Here is a 13629-nt window from a genome sequence, read left to right as displayed (position 1 = left end):
GCTGGGCCCGTGAGCCATGGCTGCGGAGCCTATGCTTCTCAATGGGGGAGGCCACAGTAGTGAGAGGCCAGTGTACCACAAAAGAAAAAATAAAAAGAACAAAAATGTGGAGAAAAGGGAACCCTTGTACCCTGTTGGTGGGAATGTAAATTGGTACAGCCATTGTAGAAAACATTATGGAGATTTCTCAAAAAACTAGAAATAGAACTACCATATGACCCAACAATTCCACCCCTGGGTATATATCTGAAAGCAACAAAAGCACTAGTTTGAAAAGATACATGCACCCCAATGTTCATAGCAGCATTATTTATTCATAATTGCCAAGATATGGAATCAACCTAAATGTCCATCAACAGATGAATGGATAAAGAAGATGAGGTAGATGTGGAGAACAGTGTGGAGGTTCCTTAAAAAATGAAAAATAGAGCTACTGTATGATCCTGCTATTCCACTCCAGGCATATATCCAAGAACATTATAATTTGAAAAGATACATGTATCCCAATGTTCATTGCATCACTATTTACAATAGCCAGGGCATGGGAGCAACCTACGTGTCTATCAACAGATGAATGAATAAAGAAGATGTGGTATATTTATACAATGGAATATTACTCAGCCATAAAAAATAATGAAAAAAATGCCATTTGCAGCAACACAGATGGATTTAGAGATGATCATACTAAGTGAAGTAAGCCAGACATAGAAAGACAAATATCAAATGATATCACTTATATGTGGAATCTAAAAAAATGATACAAATGAACTTATATACAAAATAGAAATAGACCCACAGACATGAAAAATGAACTTATGTTTATTAAAGGGGAAGGGAGCAGGGAAAAATTAGGAGTTTGGGATTAATAGATACAAATTACCACATATAAAAGAGATAAGCAACAAGGTCCTACTGTATAGCACTGGGAACTATCCTCAATATTTTGTAATAACCTCTAAGGGAAAAGAAGCTGAAAAAAATAGATACAGAGAGATCTTCAAGATGGTGGAGGAGTAAGACATGGAGATCACCTTCCTCCCCACAAATACATCAGAAATACATCTACATGTGGAACAACTCCTACAGAACACCTAATGAACACTGGCAGAAGACCTCAGACTTCCCAAAAGTCAAGGACCTCCCCATGTACCTGGGTAGGGCAAAAGGAAAAACAGAGACAAAAGAATAGGGATGGGACCTGCACCTTTGGGAGGGAGCTGTGAAGAAGGAAAAGTTTCCACACACTAGGAAGCCCCTTCAGTGGTGGAGATGGGGGGTGGTGGTGGGGAAGCTTTGGAGACATGGAGGAGAGCACAGCCACAGGGGTGCAAAGGGAAAAGTGGAGAGATCCCCATACAGAGTATTGGTGCTGACCAGCACTCACCAGCCTGAGAGGCTTGTCTGCTCACCTGCTGGGGTGGATGGGGCCTGGGAGCTGAGGCTCCAGCTTTGGAAGTCAGAGCCCAGGGAGAGGAGTGAGGTTGGCTGTGTGAACACAGCCTGAAGGGGGATAGTTCATCACAGCTAGCTGGGAGGGAGTACTGGAAAAAGTCTGGAACTGCCTAAGAGGCAAGAGACCATTGTTTCAGGGTGCGCGAGGAGATGGGATCCAGAGCACTGCCCAAACGAGCTCCAGAGACGGGTGCGAGCCTCGGCTATCAGCACAGACAACAGAGACAGGCATGAAATGCTAAGGCTGCTTCTGCAGCCACCAAGAGGCCTGTGTGCAAGAACAGGTCACTATGCACACCACCCCTCCAGGGATCCTGTGCAGCCCGCCACTACCAGGGTCCCGTGATCCGGGGACAATTTCCTCGGGAGAACACACAGCGCGCCTCAGGCTGTTGGAATGTCATGCTGGCCTCTGCCGCCGCAGGCTGGCCCCATATTCTGTACCCCTCCCTCCCCCCAGCCTGAGTGAGCCAGAGCCCCCTAATCAGCAGCTACGTTAACCCCGTCCTGTCTGAGCAAAGAGAACAGACGCCCTCAGGCTACCTACAGAGCCTCAGGAGTAGCAGATGAAATCTCCGCAATCAACTTGATATACCCTGCATCTCTGGAATACCTGTACACACAGCAAATGATCCCAAAATTGAGGCGATGCACTTTGTGTGATTTTGTCTGTATAGCTTTGTGTATACCATTTGTCCTAGGGTTCTGTCTGTGTTTTTTTTTTCTTTTTTAGTATAGATTTTAGTGCTTGTTATCATTGGTGGATTTGTTTTTTGGTTTAGTTGCTCTCTTCTTTCTTTCTTTTTTAAATTACTTTTCAATTTTTAAAAATTTTTAATAATTTATTTTAATAAGTTTAATTTATTTACTCATTTACTTTTTATTTTTTTCCTCCCTTTTCTTTCTTTTTTTGTGTGTGTATTGGATTTTTTTTATACACCAGGTTTTTGTTAGTCATCAATTTTATACACATCAGTGTATATATGTCAATCCCAATTGCCCAATTCATCACACACAATCCCCCCTGCAGCTTTCCCACTTTGGTGTCCATACGTTTGTTCTCTACATCTGTGTCTCAATTTCTGCTCTGCAAACCTGTTCATCTGTACCATTTTTCTAGGTTCCACATATATGCATTAATATATCATATTTGTTTCTTTTGAGCCATGTGGCTGACAGGGTATTGGTGCTCCAGGTGGGTGTCAGGCCTGTGCCTCTGAGGTGGGAGAGCAGAATTCAGGACATTGGTCCACCAGAGACCCCGCAGCTCCGTGTAATATTAAACGGCAAAAGCTCTTCCAGAGATCTCCATCTCAATGCTAAGACCCAGCTCCACTCAAAGACAAGCAAGCTACAGGGCTGGACACCCTATGCCAAACAACTAGCAAGACAGGAACACAAACCCACCCATTAGCAGAGAGGCTGATTAAAATCATAAGAAGGTCACAGACACCCCAAAACATACCACCAGATGCGGTCCTGACCACCAGAAAGAAAAGATCCAGAGCATCCACCAGAACACAGGCACCAGTCCCCTCCACCAGGAAGTCTACACAACCCATTGAATCAACCTTAGCCACTGGGGACAGATAACAAAAACAACGGGAACCACGAACCTGCAGCCTGCAAAATGGAGACCCTAAACACAGTAAGTTAAGCATAACAAGAAGACAGAGAAACACACAGCAGATGAAGGAGCAAGGTAAAAACCCACCAGACAAAACAAATGAAGAGGAAATATGCAATCTACCTGAAAAAGAATTCAGAGTAATGATGGTAAAGATGATCCAAAATCTTGGAAGTAGAATGGAGAAAATACAAGAAACGTTGCACAAGAATCTAGAAGAATTAAAGAGTAAACAAACAATGATGAACAACACAATAAATGAAATTTAAAATTCTCTAGACAGAAACAATAGGAGAATAACTGAGGCAGAAAAACGGATAAGTAACCTGGAAGATAAAATAGTGGAAATAACAACTGCAGAGCAGAATAAACATAAAAGAATGAAAAGAATAGAGGACAGTCTCAGAGACCTCTGGGACAACATTAAACATAACAACACTTGAATTATAGGGGTCCCAGAGGAAGAAGAGGAAAAGAAAGGGACTGAGAAAATATTTGAAGAGATTATATTTGAAAACTTCCCTAATATGGGAAAGGAAATAGTCAATCAAATCCAGGAAGAGCAGAGAGTCCCATTCAGGATATATCCAAGGAGAAACACATCAAGACACATATTAATCAAACTATCAAAAATTAAATATAAAGAAAAATCATTAAAAGCAGCAAGGGAAAAACAACAAATAACATACAAGGGAATCCCCATAAGGTTAACAGCTGATATTTCAGCAGAAACTCCAAGCCAGAAGGGAGTGGCAGGACATATTTAAAGTGATGAAAGGGAAAAACCTACAACCAAGATTACTCTAACCAGCAACAATCTCATTCAGATTCAATGGAGAAATCAAAATCTTTACAGACAAGCAAAAGCTAAGAGAACTCAGCACCACCAAACCAGCTTTACAACAAATGCTAAAGGAACTTATCTAGGCAGGAATCACAAGAGAAGGAGAAGACCAACAATAATGAACTGAAAACAATTTAGAAAATGGTAATAAGAACGTACATATGGATAACTACCTTAAATGTAAATGGAGTAAATGCTCCAACCAAAAGACACAGACTGGCTGAATGGATACAAAAACAAGACCCATATATATGCTGTCTACAAGAAACCCACTTCAGACCTAGGGACACATACAGACTGAAAGTGAGGGTATGGAAAAAGATATTCCATGCAAATGGAAATCAAAAGAAAGCTGGATAGCAATTCTCATATCATATAAAATAGATTTTAAAATAAAGACTATTATAAGAGACAAAGAAGGACACTACATAATGATCAAGGGATCAATCCAAGAAGAAGATATAACAATTGTAAATATTTATGCACCCAACATAGAGCACCTCATTATATAAGGCAAATGCTAACAGCCATAAAAGGGGAATTCAACAGTAACACAGTCATAGTAGGGGAACTTAACACTCCACTTTCACCAATGGACAGATCATCCAGCATGAAAATAAATATGGAAACACAAGCTTAAACTGATACTTTAAACAATATGGACTTAATTGATATTTAGACAACATTCCATCCCCAAACAACAGAATACACTTTCTTCTCAAGTGCTCATGTAACATTCTCCAGGATAGATCATATCTTGGGTCACAAATCAAGCCTTGGTAAATTTAAGAAAATTGAAATCATATCAAGTATCTTTTCCAACCACAACGCTATGAGACTAGATATCAATTACAAGAAAAAATCTGTACAAAATACAAATACTTGAAGGCTAAACAATACACTACTAAATAACCAAGAGATCACTGAAGAAATCAAAGAGGAAATAAAAAGTACTTAGAAACAAATGACAATGAAATCATGACGACCCAAAACCTATGGGATGCAGCAAAAGCAGTTCTAAGAGGGAAGTTTATAGCAATACAATCCTACCTCAAGAAACAAGAAACATCTCAAATAGACAACCTAAACTTACACTTAAGCAATTAGAGAAAGAAGAATAAAAAACCACAAACGTTAGCAGAAGGAAAGAAATAATAAGGATCAGATCGGAAATAAATGAAAAACAAATGAAGGAATCAATAGCAAAATGCATAAAACTAAAAGCTGGTGCTTTGCGAAGGTAAACAAAATTGATAAACCATTAGCCAGACTCATTGTGAAAAAAAGGGAGAAGACTCAAATCAATAGAATGAGAACTGAAAAAGGAGACATAAAAACTGACACTGGAGAAATACAAAGGATTATGAGAATTATTACAAGCAACTCTATGTCAATAACATGGAAAACCTGGAAGATATGGACAAATTCTTAGAAAGGCACAACCTTCTGAGACTGAACCAGGAAGAAATAGACAATATAAACAGACCAATCACAAGCCCTTAAATTGACACTGTGATTAAAAATCTACCCACAAACAAAAGCCCAGGACCAGAGGGGTTAACAGGCGAATTCTAACAAATATTTACAGAAGAGCTAACACCTATCCTTCTCAAACTCTTCCAAAATATAGCAAAGGGAGGAACACTCCCAAACGCATTCTATGAGGCCACCAACACCCTGATACCAAAACCAGACAAAGATGTCACAAAGAAAAGAAACTACAGGCCAATATCACTGATGAACATAGATGCAAAAATCCTCAATAAAATACTAGCAAACAGAATCCAACAGCACATTAAAAGGATCATACACCATGATCAAGTGGGGTTGATTCCAGGAATGCAAGGATTCTTCAATCTATGCAAATCAATCAACGTGATACACCATATCAACAAACTGAAGGAGAAAAACCATATGATCATCTCAATAGATGCAAAGAAAGTTTTTGACAAAATTCAACAACGATTTATGATCAAAACCCTGCAGAAAGTAGGCATAGAGGGAACTTTCCTCAACATAACAAAGGCCATATATGACAAACCCACAGCCAACATCGTCCTCTCTGGTGAAAAACTGAAACCATTTCCACTACGATCAGGAACAAGGCAAGGTCGCCCACTCTCACCACTATTATTCAACCTAGTTTTGGAAGTTCTAGCCACAGCAATCAGAGAAGAAAAAGAAATAAAAGGAATCCTAATTGGAAAAGAAGAAGTAAAGCTGTCACTGTTTGCAGATGACATGATACTATACATAGAAAATCTTAAAGATGCTACCAGAAAACTACTAGAGCTAATCAATGAATTTGGTAAAGTAGCAGGATACAAAACTAATGCACAGAAATCTCTGGCATTCTTATACACAAATGATGAAAAATCTGAGAGTGAAATTAAGAAAACACTCCCATTTACCATTGCAACAAAGAGAATAAAATATCTAAGAATAAACCTACTTAAGGAGACAAAAGACCTGTATGCAGAAAATTATAAGACACTGATGAAAGAAATTAAAGATGATACATATAGATGGAGAGATATACCATGTTCTTGGATTGGAAGAATCAACATTGTGAAAATGACTCTACTACCCAAAGTAATCTACGGATTCAATGCAATCCCTATCAAACTACCACTGGCATTTTTCACAGACCTAGAACAAAAAATTTCACAATTTGTATGGAAACACAAAAGACCCCGAATAGTTAAAGCAATCTTGAGAACTAGAAATGGAGCTGGAGGAATCAGGTTCCCTGACTTCAGACTATACTACAAGGCTACAGTAATCAAGACAGTATGTTACTGGCACAGAAACAGAAATATAGATCAATGGAACAGGATAGAAAGCCCAGAGATAAACCCACACACATATGGTCACCTTATCTTTGATAAAGGAGGGAAGGATATACAGTGGAGAAAAGACAGCCTCTTCAATAAGTGGTGCTGGGAAAACTGGACAGCTACCTGTAAAAGTATAAAATTAGAACACTCCCTAACACCATACACAAAAGTAAACTCAAAATAGGTTAAAGACCTAAATGTAAGGCCAGACACTATAGAACTCTTAGAGGAAAACATACGCAGAACACTCTATGACATAAATCACAGCAAGATCCTTTTTGACCCACCTCATAGAGAAATGGAAATAAAAACAAAAATAAACAAATGGGACCTAATGAAACTTAAAAGCTTTTGCACAGCAAAGGAACCCATAAAAAAGACCTAAATACAACCCTTAGAATGGGAGAAAATATTTTCAAATGAAGCAACTGACAAAGGATTAATCTCCAAAATTTAGAAGCAGCTCACGCAGCTCAATATCAAAAAAACAAACAAACCATTCCAAATATGCACAGAAGACCTACATAGACATTTCTCCAAAGAAGGTATACAAATTGCCAACGAACACATGAAAGGATGCTCAACATCCCTAATCATTAGAGAAATGCAAATCAAAACTACAATGAGATATCACCTCACACCCGTCAGAATGGCCATTATCAAAACATCTACAAACAATAAATTCTGGATAGGGTGTGGAGAAAAGGGAACCGTCTTCCACTCTTGGTGGGAATGTAAATTGATACAGCCACTATGGAGAAAAATATCTAGGTTCCTTAGAAAACTAAAAGTAGAACTACCATACGACCCAGCAATCCCACTACTTGGCATATACCCTGAGAAAACGGTACTTTAAAAAGTGTCATGTACCACAGTGTTCATTGCAGCTCTATTTACAATAGCCAGGACATGGAAGCAACCTAAGTGTGCATCGACAGATCAATGGATAAAGAAGATGTGGCACATTTATACAATGGAATATTACTGAACCATAAGAAGAAACAAAATTGAGTTATTTGTATTGAGGTGGATGGACGTAGAGTCTGTCATACAGAGTGAAGTTAAGTCAGAAGGAGAAAAACAAACACCATATGCTAACACATATATATGGAATCTAAAAAAAAATGTTCTGAAGAATCCAGCGGCAGGACAGGAATAAAGAGGCAGATGTAGATAATGGAGTTGAGGACACAGGGAGTGGGACGTGTAAACTGGGACGAAGTGAGAGAGTGCCATGGAGATATATACGTTACCAAATGTAAAATATATACCTATTTGGAAGCAGGCACATAGCACAGGGAGATCCGCTCTGTGTTTTGTGACCACATAGAGGGGTGGGATAGAGAGTGTGGGAGGAAGATGCAAGAGGGAGGACATATGGGGATATATGTATATGTATAGCTGATTCACTTTGTTATAAAGCAGAAACTAAGACACCATTGTAAAGCAAGTATACTCCAATAGAGATGTTTATATATACATATATATATGTATGTGTAAATGAATCATTTTGCTGTACCCCTATAACTAACACAACATTGTAATTCAACTACATTTAAAAAAAAATCTCAGTCCAAAAAAAGAATGTTGTATATATACATATGGAATACTACTCAGCCATTAAAAAAGAATGAACATTTGCCATTTGCAACAACATGGATGGACTTGGATGGTATTATGTGAAGTGAAATAAGTTAGACAGAGAAAGACACATACTATATGATTTCTCTTATATATGGAAGTTAAAAAATAAAACAAACTAGTGAATATAACAAAAAAGAAGCAGATTCACAGATATAGAGATCAGACTAGTGTTTACCAGTGGGGAGAGGGAAGGAGAGAAGGGCAAGTTAGGGGTAGGGGATTAAGTGGTACAATCTTCTATGTATAAAATAAATAGGGATATATTTACAACATGGGTAATATAGGCAATATTTTGTAATAACTGTAAATGGAGTATAACCTTTAAAAATTGTAAATCACTATGTTGTACACCTGAAACATATAACATTGTATATCAACTATATCTAATAAAAAATAAACATTTAGTGTGGTTAACATTTTTCGTTTTAGCCATTTATTTATCTACTGGCTATGAAATATTGTATTAATTTCCTATTGCTGCTGTACAAACTACCATGAATTTAATGACTTAAAAAAACAGAAATTTATTTATTTATCTTACAATTCTGGAAGCCAGGAGTTTGGAATGAGTCTTATAAATACTAAAATCAAGGCATAAACCAGACTGTATTCCTTCTGTAAACTGCAGGGGAAACTCCTTTCCCTTGCCTTTTCCATCTTCTAGAGGCCACCCAATTCCTTATCAGATATATGATTTGCAAATATTTTATCCCATTATCTAGGTTGTTTTTTTTTTTTCATTTTCTAAATGATGTCCTTTGAAGCATGGAAGTTTTTAATTTTGTTAAGTCTAACTTATCTATTTTTTTTTTCTTTTGTTGCTTGTGCTTTTGGTGTCATGTCTAAGAAACCATTGTTGAACTCAAGGTCACAAAGATTTACCCTTATATTTTCTTCTAAGAGCTTTTTTGTTTTAGCTCTTGCATCTAGCTCTTTCATCCATTTTGAGTTCTTTTTTGTGTATGATGTGAGGAAAGGATCTTACTTCATACTTTTGCTTGTGTATTTCTAGTGGTCCAAGTTTATTTGTTGAAAAGACATTTCTCCCCATTGAATTGTCTTGGATTGCTTGCCAAAAATCACTTGTGAATAAATTTGAAAGTTTATTTCTGGACATTCAGTTCTATTCAACTGATCTGTCTGTTTACCCTTATGCTAGTACCACACTGTCTTGATTACTCTACTGTATATTTGTAATAAGTTTTGAAATTAGGAAGAGTGCGTGTTCCAACTTTGTTCTTTTTTTCAATATTATTTTGACTATTCTGAATCCCTAGAATGGCTATATGAATTTTAGGATTAACCTGTCATTTTCTGCAAGTTGGTCAATTTGAGTAGCATTGCCACTTAATATTTAAGTCTTAATTCAGGAATATTGGATGTCTTACTATATTTAGGTCTTTAATTTCTTTCAACAACATTTTATAGTTTTCATTGTACAAGACTTGCATTTTTTGTTAAATTTATTCCTAAGTATTTTATTTATTTTGATGCTATTTTAATAAGAATTTTTTTCTTGACTTCATTTTCAGATTGTCCAGTGCTAATGTAGAGAAATACAATTGTTTTGTATATTGATCTTGTATCTTGAAACATTACTTAACTCATTTATAGGTTCTAGTAGGTTTTACTTTTTACTTTTTTGTGGGGGGGGGAGATTCTTTAGTATTTTCTATATACAAGGTTGTGTCACCTGCAAATGCAATTATTTTTACTCCTTCCTTTTCAGTCTGCATTTTCTTGCCTAATTGTCCTAGCTAGAAATTCCAGTACAAAGTTCCACTGAAGTGACAAAAGAGACATCCTTGTCTCAATCCTTACCTTAGGAGGATATCTTTCAGTCTTCCAGTATTACGTATGATGGTACCTATGGGTTCTTTTGTAGATATTCCCTATCAGATTGAAGAATCTCCCATTTCTAATGAGTTGAATGTTTTTAATCATTAAAGGGTATTGGATTTTGTCAAATGCTTTTCCACATCTCTTGAAAGGATCATGTAGTTCTTGTCCTTTATTCTATTAATATGGTATATTACATTGATTTTCATATTTAAAACAAACTTGCATTTCTTGGGGTAAGTCCTACTTGATTGTATTATATAATCCTTTCCACACATCACTGGATTGTAATTTCCAGTTGCTAGGTTTTTTTAAAAGGAGTTTTGTATCTATATTCACAAAGGATATTCAGATCAGTTAATTTTATCTGGGGTCCCTTGCTTCCAGCCTGAAGAATTTCCCTGAATATTTCTTGTAAGGTAGGTCTGCTACCAACAAATTCTCTCAGCTTTTGCTTATTTGGGAATATATTTAGCCTTCATTCGTTTTTTAAAAAATTATTTATTTATTTTAGTTTTGGCTGCGTTGGGTTTTTGTTGCTGCGAGTGGGCTTTCTCTAGTTGCAGTGAGTGGGTGCTACTCTTCATTGCTGTGCATGAGCTTCTCATTGCAGTGGCTTCTCTTGTTGCAGAGCAGGGCTCTAGACACACAGGCTTCAGTAGTTGTGGCATGCAGGCTCAATAGTTGTGGCACATGGGCTTAGTTGCACCACGGCATGTAGGATCTTCCTGGATCAGGGCTCGAACCCCTGTCCCCTACATTGGCAGGAGGATTCTTAACCACTGCACCACCAGGGAAGCCCAGCCTTCATTCTTTTTTTATTTTTTTTTAAACATCTTTATTGGAGTATAACTGTTTTACAATAGTGTGTTAGTTTCTCCTTTACAACAAAGTGAATCAGTTATACATATACATATGTTCCCATATCTCTTCCCTCTGGCATCACCCTCTCTCACACCCTCCCTATCCCACCCTTCTAGGTTGTCACAAAGCACAGAGGTGATCTCCCTGTGCTATGTGGCAGCTTCCCACTAGCTATCTAATTTACATTTGGTAGTGTATATATGTCCCTGCCACTCTCCCACTTCATCACAGCCCACCCTTCCCCCTCCCCATATCCTCAAGTCCATGCTCGAGTAAGTCTGTGTTTTATTCCTGTCCTACCACTAATCTCTTCATGACATTTTTTTCCCTTAGAGTCCATATATATGTGTTAGCATACGGTATTTGTTTTTCTCCCTCTGACTTACTTCACTCTGTATGACAGACTCCAGGTCCATCCACCTCATTATAAATAACTCAGTTTCATTTCTTTTTATGGCTGAGTAATATTCCATTGTATATACGTGCCACATCTTCTTTATCCATTCATCTGTTGATGGACACTTAGGTTGCTTCCATGTCCTGGCTATTGTAAATAGAGCTGCAATGAACATTTTGGTACATGACTCTTTTTGAATTATGGTTTTCTCAGGGTATATGCCCAGTAGTGGGATTGCTGGGTCGTATGGTAGTTCTATTTGTAGTTTTTTAAGGAACCTCCATACTGTTCTCCATAGTGGCTGTATCAACTTACATTCCCACCAGCAGTGCAAGAGGGTTCCCTTTTCTCCACACCCTCTCCAGCATTTATTGTTTCTAGAGTTTTTGATGATGGCCAATCTGACCGGTGTGAGATGATATCTCATTGTAGTTTTGATTTGCATTTCTCTAATGATTAGTGATGTTGAGCATTCTTTCATGTGTTTGTTGGCAATCTGTATATCTTCTTTGGAGAAATGTCTATTTAGTTCTTCTGCCCATTTTTGGATTGGGTTGTTTGTTTTTTTGTTATTGAGCTGCATGAGTTGCTTATAAATTTTGGGTATTAATCCTTTGTCAGTTGCTTCATTTGCAAATATTTTCTCCCATTCTGAGGGTTGTCTTTTGGTCTTGTTTATAGTATCTTTTGCTGTGCAAAAGCTTTTAAGTTTTATTAGGTCCCATTTGTTTATTTTTGTTTTTATTTCCATTTCTCTAGGAGATGGGTCAAAAAGGATCTTGCTGTGATTTATGTCGTAGAGTGTTCTGCCTATGTTTTCCTCTAAGAGTTTGATAGTGTCTGGCCTTACATTTAGGTCTTTAACCCATTTTGAGTTTATTTTTGTGTGTGGTGTTAGGGATTGTTCTAATTTCATACTTTTACATGTAGCTGTCCAGTTTTCCCAGCACCACCAGCCTTCATTCTTATAAGACAACTTTAATGGTGGATATATGATTATTGACTGAGAGAGTTCTTCTTTCAGCACTTTGAATATATCATCCTTCTACTCTCCATGGTTTTGATTAGTAGGCAGCCGTTAATCTTACTGGAGTTCCCTGTATGTGATGAGTCATTTTTCTCTTGCCACTTTCAAGATTTCATCTTTGTCTTTTAATATTTTTACTGTAATATGTCTTGGTGTGGATCTCTGCATTTACCCTACTTGCAGTTCTTTGAGCATCTTAGGTGTGTAGGTTAATGTTTTTCATCAAATCTCAGAACATTTCAGCCATTATTTATTTGAATATTTTTTCTGCTCCTTTTTTCTCTCTTCTTCTGCTGGTACTCCTTTTGTGTATATGTTGGTGCACTTAATGTGGTTGTACATATCTCTGAGGCCCTGTTCATATTTCTTCATCCTTTTTTCTCTCTTTTTTTAACATTTTTATTGGAGTATAATTGCTTTACAATGTTGTGTTAGTTTATGTTGTATAACAAAGTGAATTAGCTATATGTATACATATATCACCATATCCCCTCCCTCTTGAGCCTCCCTCCCACCCTCCCTGTCCCACCCCTCTAGGTGGTCACAAAGCACCAAGCTAATCTCCCTGTGTTATGCAGCTGCTTCCCACTAGCTATCTATTTTACATTTGGTAGTGTATATATGTCAATGCTACTCTCTCACCTCGTCCCAGCTTTCTCTCCACTGCTGTATCCTCAAGTTCATTCTCTATATCTGTGTCTTTATTCCTGTCCTGCCCCTAGGTTCATCAGAACTTTTTTTTTTTTTAGATTCCATATATATGTGTTAGCATACGGTATTTGTTTTTCTCTTTCTGACTTAACTTCACTGACAGACTCTAGGTCCATCCACCTCACTACAAATAACTCAATTTTGTCTCTTTATTATTAAGATTGCATAACCTCTATTGATCTATTTTCAAGTTCACCAATTCTTTCTTCTTCCAATTCAAATCTACTCTTTGAAGTCTATTAGAGTCCCCTAGTAAATTTGTTGTTTTCATTATTATATTTTTAAACTCCAGAATTTTGATTTTTAAAACTAATTCATATTTTTTATTGATATTTTCTTTTTATTGAGACATTGTCATCATACCTTTCTTTACTTAAAAAAAATAAT

Source organism: Kogia breviceps, chromosome X (genome assembly GCF_026419965.1).
Source record: "Kogia breviceps isolate mKogBre1 chromosome X, mKogBre1 haplotype 1, whole genome shotgun sequence".
Lineage (NCBI taxonomy): Eukaryota > Metazoa > Chordata > Mammalia > Artiodactyla > Physeteridae > Kogia > Kogia breviceps.
This window is presented reverse-complemented; position numbering follows the sequence as displayed.